We start from the raw sequence: 10285 nt of genomic DNA on the forward strand, positions 1-10285 counted from the left end.
CCTAGTTAAGGACTACTAGCCAATCAGAAGCAGAGAAAGGCAGGTCAGCGAAAAGACGGTAAACAGCTTCGATTCAGCTGTAGGCTACATGTTGCCGACCGGCTTGGCAACATGGACTGGAGCAAGAGTTTCAGAGTGGTGAGTTAATAATCTGTAACAAAAGTATCTTTCATCCATAAAGCTTTAACTTTAGCTCAGTGTTTTTCCACATCACAAGAAAGGGAAGTAAAGGCTAGACTACAAACGAGCTGTTTTCAGGCAGTTCAGAGCAGAGTTTTCTGTGGGAGATGGGAACTCCCTTTGGGCTGGACTTTGGGCTTTCTCACTTTGCAAACCTAGTACATGCACAAAAAAGATATATAACTTAATAAAGGAGAGGGAAAAAACAAAAAAAACATAATACCACCTCTTCTTGACTTACAGTACTTGCTTTTTATCTTTTTTTTTAAAATAGTAAATGTTCATTTTTAACACCAAGGCAAATTCCTTGTATATGAAAATCCATGTATAAACTGGAACTGATTCTGATCACAAGTTTGTTGAAGACCAGACAGAAGCTCCAAAAACAAGCAGGGATTTGATGATTGGTTGAGTATCATCAGGAAAAACATGAAGTTACTGCTTCAGAGACTCACTGACTGATAGATTTATGATGCCATGTTCACTTATCCAACTACTTTGTGTAATTGTAAACGTGGATGACTTTTCATGAGAGGGGCTACAATTCTTGGACCTAATGTGGGTGTAAAATCCTTCTATTAAAGCTCAGCGCTTTAACCTCACAGCCACTGATTAATTTCAAATCCAATGTGCCGGAGTGCAGAAAGAAAAATGTCTCACTCTTCTAATCATTTGTGTCTGCACTGTATGACAATGCCCTGTGGTCCTTTGTATGATAGAAAAATGCTCGAGACATAATCAAAGCCGAGGACAGAGGTTTTGCCTTTTGCACTCTCTGAGTTTCCATTACATAGCTTTGGTTCCCCTGCTCTGCAGAGAGACAGTCAACCCGACCCTCAGGAGTGGTTTGTTTTGGTTTCAGAGGCCTGACGTGTCGCCTAAATGCGGCTTCAGAGGCCCTTTCACAGCAGCGGGGAGCCGAGCAGCAGGGCAGCGCTGTGAGCAGAAAACAAAGAGTATCGATTCACCCGGACTGAAGTGCTGGATCAATCGTTATGACATTTACTGTGAGGTCTGTGAAGCCTCATAAGCTGCTGCTGGACTTTGTGTCCCCGTGTTTGTTTGTGTGTGTATCTGTGTGTGGGTGTTAATGTGACTGTGTGATCTGTGTGTGAACGTCATTATTCATGTCTTGGTGCTCCAGTGACTCGTGGTGAAAAAACACAGTGTTGATGTGTCATGTGTTTGTGTGAAATGAAGCAACAGCCTTAATGGTGCTGAATGGAGGACGTATTAATATTCAATAGATACATAGACAATCTGCAAACTCACAATACTAAAGCGTTACTTAGCGCTCAACCTTTTACTCAACTTCCCCGAAGTTTTAGGCAACATAATGTTCACTCTGGGTAATACCTATGATAAAGAAACTGAGAGCGTGAAACCAAAAGGATATAAAATTGGATCTAAAATCTTTGTTCAACACTGTAAACTGTGTTTACATCCTCCCTTCCACTCATTCAAATCCCCAATGACTGTCACTCCCCATGGCTGCATCTGCTGAAGCTTGTGTTCGCTAATGTTAGCTGGCGTGTCAAAATACAACAGCTCTGGACTCCCATCTTGGCACCAAACATATGGTTACTTTCAGCATTTCCACTGAATTCCATGTTGGGTAAAAAAAAGACAATTTGGGAGTCTGGTAAAATGGGTTAGGGTTGCTAGCATTGCAAATAAAATGCTAACTGTTAGATGGCTAGTGTAGACAGATGAAGTGCATCTGTTGTATTTTACTTAATGTTTGTAGTGTAATTATTATTATTATTAGTTTGTTCATGGTGGGAATTGTTGGGTTTCTGTAAATAATAGCACGAAGAATATGGTCCAGACCTGCGCAATATGAAAAACGCTTTGCGATAGCTGTTGTTGCGAATTGGCGCTATTTAAATAAAACTGAATTGAATTGAATTAAATATTATGCCACCTACTGACCCATCAACACATCCCTTCCTTTGTCAGCTACACTTTTATATTTTTATTTGTTAAGTTATTACTTATCTTCCGGGTCTTTTTATTTTTTATATTAAGTTACATGTTTTCTATTTTGTACTTGTATATTGAATAGGCTATAGCTTCTTGTATATCATACTTAGTATTGTATGTAGTATTTGTATTCTACACAATCACACTGGTGTTTTGTCCTGTTCTGCTGTTGTGACAGTTAAATTTCCAGTGGGGTGTGAATAAAGTTGATCTTTATCTTTAAATTAAAGGGTTGGACTACAAAGCCACCAGGTAACATGTTGAATTCAAATCCAGTGCAGGATACTTCACAATTGTCACTATTTTCCTTCAATTAAAATACCCACAATAAAATAACCTAAATACATGCAACAATCAATTAACAAAGGCAAACTGATCAGAAAATCATTACCATAAATTCTATATCTGTGCGTATCTCTAATAAACATGAAATATATTCTTCATACTGATGATGTGTCTTAGTTTAATATATTCAAATATTGCATCACGATTGGGAAATGTGGTCTGTTGCACCTGTAACTACACCCAACAGCGATGCCACAGAATACTGACACAACCTGGAGTATACTTCTACTGCAGCGAGATGAGAAGTTAAAACACTGGAAGTAAGTTGCTTTTCCAACTGAGCAAACTTCATAGCATTAGTAATACTATATTTTATCATTATTAGATGTAGCTGTAACATAGTATACAGTGTGTCCCACTGCCTCCCCTCCTGCAGAGGAAACCCTGTGTGTGGACTGGAGGCCTCTTTAAGCAGTCAGGGTGAGCAGTTAAGGAGTGAGTCCTCCTCTCCAGCTGCCAAGGACAGGATTACCCAGCAGACTGCCACGTCGCTGCCTTCACCTCGCCTTGACCCGCCCTGTCATCCACACACACACATCTCCACACACACATACTTCTGAGGACAAGTCCTAACCTGAAGCTAATCCTTTAAAGCCTCCAGATGGCAGCCGGAGGTGACTGTTTGCATTTTGATGTCAATCTGTGATGATGTATAGCAAAATAGGAAAAAAAAAAACTAACAATAAGGAGTTTGGTTGGGGGTAATATTGTTTTCCACAAGTTAAGCAAGTATTACACATAATACATAACCATTACACATGATATGGACCAACATTATCATCCATTTTGGGTCGTGTTTTGTCCCACCTGATGAATGAAGTTCCTCTTTTACCTCTGTTTTGGTCTTATGTTCTGGGTTAATAAGAGCTTATTTCCTGAAAACAGCTGCTATTGGTTTTATGCTGGGAGTCTCATTGTGGTAAGACTCAATCATGCAGTTTGCAGCCGGAGAAACAAAAACAATAAGCTAATGGAGGCTAAAAGAAAGTAAAAGCAATGCTCTGTTGTTTTCTAATAACTATTAAATACACATTAATGAACCACACGTTGCACTGGGTGACATGTTCCTTCATTAGATCTCTAGCAAAGAATGACTTCATTACTGTTCACAAACTGGACTATATCCTAATACCAGAATCCTGGCTTGATCAGTCAATGAGCTGATTGCAACATCACCTGCTAACTACATTTTTATATGTTGGACTAATGGTGGAGTGGGTGGCAGTTACCTGAGTTTTTATTATGCATATGTAGTTATTAATATGCATATGTAGTTATATAATCCATATTTCATGTAGTACCTTATTTGAGAATTTTTGTTTTTTTTAAGAATTTCGTGAGCTTTTATCTAAAATCACAATTGATTTTGACAGTGTTATCATTTCCTGTGATTTCAGTGTTCATGTTGATGACAGCAAGAAGTCAGATACAAAACTTTCACACCTACCTCGTTTGGTCCGGACCAAACAGACGAAAAGACATAGTCTCCGTCCGGATCAAACTGAACCATGATTCGGTTCGTTTCTGGTGTGAAAGCATTTTTTGGATGGTTCGGACTTTCAGACTATTTACAAGAAGTTTGGGGGTTGTCTTGTGAACCTGAAACAAACAAATGCATGGAGAAATGCATTGAAATAAGGACACAATTATAAATCTCCCGTGACAGCTCATCTTTTCAAGCAGATGGCCATTATAGAAGCACACTGCCACCCATCTCTTTGGTCTCACCTCAAACAGAGGTGCAGAAGGTTTGCTTGCTGTCTTCTCCTCCTGTCCTGTCAGTGACGTTATAATGTTCACACAACGTGGACATTTAATTGCGAATTTGAACTAAAATTCAGTATATTTGGTGCTGCAGGTAGTAATGCCATAATAACAACAATATAGTGGGAAATATGCATATGTTCATTCTTGAAGATACCCACTGTTTAGTAAACCAATCAATGTTAAGTACAGGGAGATGCAGCCCACATAGATGATGACGACAGGACGCAAGTCTGTCATGTAAAGTCCTTTAGTGCGCTCGCAGAACTTCAGTGTGAAACCAAACCAAATCTGACCGAATGTATCAAAATGTGTCAAAACATGACCTTTGGTGCAGACCTTGGTGCGGACTTTCAGGTCTGAAAGCCCCCTTAACTTTGTATTTTCCAAGGTCTTGATATGCAAGAACAGCTGTTGTGCATGTTTCAATTTCCGACCCTTATTGCGTTTAGGTAGTAGACAAATTTTCTCTGGGGTTCCACAAGGGTCAGTCTTTGGGCCACTGCTCTTCAATCTACACATGGTCTAGCTTGGTATTATCACAAAGACAAAACTAAGATTCAGTCATTTCTTGGTTGGTCAGAGACAGATATGCTCATTTTCTCCCGCACGGAACCAGCTCGATTCACCTTGACTCTACTCGCCTTTTTGGTTTTCCATTGGAGAAAAGTTGTACCTGTTACCTGTTACCTGGTACGTTTTTTGTATCACCTCCGTCGAGTTTCTAAGTGAGCTGAGGCGATACTAAAATGTGATGTGAAAACACAGCAGACCACTGATTGGTCAGAGAAAATCGTCACTATTCACTGTATCATCATTGCGTGCGCCAGACAGAGGCCAGCAACAGAACGTTTTATATTTTACAATTTATGTACGTTATTCCATACCTAAATCCACTTCTGAGAAGTTTTGAGGTGATAAATCAACTGTGTAGATTTCGAATATTGGCAGTGTTACGAAAATTGATGGCTCGCACCAACCCGCGGGAGTAGTTAGCGAGGCCGGCTGGCAGCACGCTCCCAGAGCCCTCTTGTCACACAGACCACTGCTGCCAACGCAGCAGACGACTCCAGCAGCAGAGGAAAACACAGCTGTAAGATTTTCATACATCTTTACATTCTGTGTAATGTTGAAACTCTTTAACTTAAATCAAGGGGCAGCTAGTGTGAGTGGGTCATGGGTGTGTGGCATTGCTATGACGACCAGCTACATTGAGGGGTTACTATCTGTAATGGGCAGATCCAAAACCGAGGCGGGTAGAGTCGAGGCGAGGCAAGATGAGCTGGTGGACAATGGAAAAGGGGCTAAAATGTATTCACACTTGGCATTGCTATCTCACAGCAAGCAAGTCATTTTTAAAAATCACATTACCAATATCACAAGAACAGCATTTAATCACAAAAACTCAAACAGACTGAAACTGAAACTCTGAAACAAACTGAAACTACTTCCTCTAAAGCAGGTTAGACTCCTGTAACACTGCAAGATTATCCAAACAATATGTGGTGTGGCTCCAGCTCATTCAAAATGCAGCAGCCACAGTCCTTACACTTACATAAAGATTTGAATCTTTATAAAAACATTTTTTGGTTGGCTCGGAGCTGAGATCCACAAACAGGAAGTCAGAAAGCATTGAGAGGCTGGTGGCCTTTTCATGGGATTAGCTGACAAGAAGTACAATCTTAAACAACCCCAGCCTTACCTCAGTTCAATAAAGCCGAATGATTTTCCTCCCATCTCTTGCCTTGTGAGGATGTATGGCTTGCAGGATAAAGAAAGGACAAAAAACAAATTGGACAATGCTTTAAGTCAGAGGTTAAATTCTTCTTCTTCATGAGGTTTTCCTCTGTTTGTTTAGCAACTAAAAAGCAATTTAAACTATTGTCCGCTGAAGAGCCTTTCATCGTTTTCCTTTGTCCTCATTCGTCCCCTCACAAACACACAGTCACACAAACAAGACAACCAACCAGCTGGACAATTATGCATTCACACGCACACACACACACACACACACACACACACACACACAGAACACAGCTATAAATAGTAAGCTACATGTTTGTCTTCATATGCAGATACATAACATTTCTCCTTCTTGTCAGCTCCCTCTATTTCTTCAGCTTATTTTCTCTCTTGCTTGTTCTCACCTTACCGTACCCATCTCTCTTTTCTCCTCCTCTTACTTCAGCTTCCTCCCCCCGTCTCTCCTCCTCCCACTCCCCTTTTCTCGTTCCTGTCTTTCCCCTCCTCTCTCAGCCAGAATACTAATAAACCTCCTCCTCATCCCTCCTTCCTCCCATCTTTCTCTCCATCTCATTTTTTTTATTCCTACGGAAGCTCCTATTTTCCATAAATTTTCTCTGCTTGAATTATTTGTCCTCATCTCTCAGAATGACTCATAGACTTTACCCTCCTCTTCATCCCCACATCACTTAACTCTCCTTGGCAAGTTTTATTTGGAAAGCATCCACGGTTGCACAGGTTTTACCAACCTCTCACTCTTTCTATGCTTCTTCCTTCCTCTAACCCCCCCCCCCACCCGTTTTTTAACCCTCTTCCCTACAGACAAAATGTTAATGTTAAATGTTAATGTTTTCCACCTCTACCCCTAACACAACTTTAAATTAGTGAATCTGAGTAAACATTTTATAAAGTAAAAAGTTTAATTATTTGCAAAAATTCTTGGAGAAGCAATCTGTGGGATCTTTGTTCTCTTGACCACACTACATTGTATTTCTCATTGTGATGTCTGTCTGTGAATCTAAAGTGTGTTTACAGACTCGTCACATGACCGTTTACCTGCAATGTGGGATGTTTTTACTAATAAATACATTTCTGTAAGACACACAACTACTTTAAATGTTCATACATGTGTTAATTCACTTACTTTTGATCTAATTATTGATTTAAATTTGATATATTTTGTATATGGTGGAAAATTGATCAACTCAATTGTGTGTCTGTTGTTGGTTAAGTGTTAACTCTCAATAAACAGTTTGGGTGCTACTACAACATGTGTCTTCTTCTAGTTGATAAAGGCTGCTGATAAACCTGGCTAAATACTGCAATCACTACAATCGCAATAAAGGATATCCTCCTGGATACGTCGGCTTTAACAGGTAAAAGAAACAACATTCAAACTGCATTTAGAAGGACTCCATGCAGCATCATTCCTGTGCACAGCTGTCAACATCTCAGCCTTCACAACGAGCCGGCAGGGGAAAGCTGAGGCATCTCAAGGCCAACAATCCACCTAGAAACTCTCAGCTGTAACTGCTGAACTTGTTTTACTGGAATGTGAGCTCAAAGTAAAGATAGAGAGACTTTATCTGAAAACTGATTTTCCACTATTTGAAGAATATAACCTCTACTCCTCGTTTCCGCAAACATCCACCTGCTGCTCAGTAGCTGCAGCCTGATCTCTGATCTGTCTGTGTGCGCTAAGATCAGTTATGTAATTACCGGTAAGTAATTATGTTTTTTTCGCCCCATTGGATGACGTCAGCATTGCAGTGAGGACTGTACACATCTCACTGTGCTGGTACAACTCTGGCAACAGAGGAAGGATGACACATTTTGGCACCGTGTACTGGTGTTTAGTAGAATTATACTGCCTGGTCTAATGGGGCAGCTATAATTAAAAGTGAAGATGAAGAGCTGCCACAGCAACAGGCCCAAATTTAATAAAACCTGAGGGGGTGATGCTTTTACAGTAAGAGTCTTGGAGGAGGACATGTTAACTAGTTAAATACAGAATATATACTTACAGATCTTGTCTTCTGTCAATATAAAATATATATATATATATATTTTGGGGTAATTTCTACGCCTATGTTGACAGTTGGACAGTAGGACTGTTTTAGTTTTGGGATTGTGTGGTTTCATGTTATATTTTAAAACCAGTCTCCAATTTTAGTGACTTACATGGGTCGGGATGGCCTGCAGGTTTTAATACTACTTTATGGCTAAAGAAAATTTGACTTTCAAGGCTTACAGAACTTTTTAAAAAATCCACTGTCTCAAATTTATCTTGAGAAACCATTTCGGAGAGAACGCTGTTTTTATAGGACCCCAAGTACTTATGTGTTGTTTTAAAGAATAACTCCAGCTTATGACAACTTGGGTCTTATTTTTTATCATCTTGGCCATCTTCATCTCAGTTATGAAGATGTTGGACCCACCAAGTTACCTGCTGAGAACGAGGCGGCATCTCTTGAAGGGACTCACATAGGTTGTAAACAACCCTCAGGTTAGGCCAGTTTATCTGAAAGAGAAAACAAACGAGTGCTCCGAACTAAACAACAAAACATGGATATTGTCAATGCCTTCCAAAATGGCTTGTATCAGCTTTTTTTACTTGTTTTATCTGACGCTCTTCTCATTAGGATGTTTTTAGGTTCTGGTTGAATACCATTTGTGTGCTGTAAGACTCTGCAGCTTAGCCATCTGTTTATTTATTGCGCGTGAAGTTCAGAGAGTAGAGTTCAGGGCTGTATTTCTGCTCTCTGTCTGAGATGGAGATTGAGTTAACAGAGTCAGGAACGCCGTCCCTCCCCACCTGCACTCCTTAGCTGAATCACAGTGTGTTTTCATATTCATATTGTGCGAGGCTGAGATGGAGGAAGGCAGCTGGTGAAGCAGAGAGGAGGCGAGGGCAGAGATATTTGAAGGAGGAGAACAGCTGTACTGCATTGTCAGAGAGACAGAAGAGAGATGAGAAGAAAGCCCAGCTGCAGACTCCAACAGGCCAAAGTGTGGTACATATTACATGCATCAGATATTGCTTATAACAACACTTGCTCAACTTTACTCAAGCGAAATAAAACTTTGAAATCCTACAGCGATGATGAAGAAGATTATGCATTAGAGAGCTTGTCAAGGGGCAGCATCTGAGAGCAAATGATGAGTAAACATGTTGCTGAATGAGCAGAGGAGCGTGCATGTGGTGGGACTAGTTTAAGCCAATGGCTGACACTTAAGCATGATGAGATGATGAGGTTATCCACAAAATACAGTGGAAATCACTTATAGTGATCTTGGTGTAAGTGATCAACCGCCTATATGGATCAAAAAGCTTGGGACAAAATCATTCCAACAAGTACTGTTAAAATAATTTGTTTATAGCAATCTAGCAGTCCACTTACAGTTTGGGTCTTTTCATACATGATATATGGGGAAAATAATCGGAATATTTTATGAATACGTTTAAAACTCTGCAACTAGTTCGACATTGATACCCTACAGGTTATTTTCAGGCATGTTAAACATTTAGAAATGCACTGAAATGACCATCAAGCTGTGGCTTAGTAGGCTATTTGCACTACTCACCCTACTGTATTTGTAAACATTTAGGTTTGTTGTTAGGCCACAATGTCTAGTGGTCTAGTTAGTATGTGATGAACTTTCCATGATCTTTTCCTAAACCTAACCTAATCACGTGTTTAACATATGTGACTTATATCACATACTTGCGGTCCAGTAGCCTGTTGCTGGACTGGTACTTTCCAACTGTCATATACATCGTTTTGAGACAATTGACAATCGACCTATTTTGTCCTTCAGGTATGAAGACGTGTTGCATATTGTATCTGCAGTTCTACATTACTGTATAGTCTATTTGAATTATTAAGTACAGTAATTTAAAAAGCATTTCAAACAGCTGTACTGTATTTTGAAACAGTAAATTCGAAGCTATCCATTGTATTACTTTATATTCATGTAATAAATATACAAAATTATAAATACTCTTGTTTTTGCCCCCATTCATAATGAGCTGAACTCAAAGATCTATGACTTTCTACTAAAAAGACCTATTTCTCTCAAATATTGTTCACAAATCTGTCAAAATCTGTGTGAGTGAGCACTTCTCCTTTGCTGAGATAATCCATCCCCCTCACAGGTGTGGTGATCAGACAGCATGGTATTGCACAGGTGTGCCTTAGGCTGGCCACAATAAAAGGCCACTCGAAAATGTGCAGTTTCACTGTATTGGGGGGGGGGGGGGGGCATGTTA

Source organism: Micropterus dolomieu, linkage group LG09 (assembly GCF_021292245.1).
Source record: "Micropterus dolomieu isolate WLL.071019.BEF.003 ecotype Adirondacks linkage group LG09, ASM2129224v1, whole genome shotgun sequence".
In the NCBI taxonomy this organism is placed as follows: Eukaryota; Metazoa; Chordata; class Actinopteri; order Centrarchiformes; family Centrarchidae; genus Micropterus; species Micropterus dolomieu.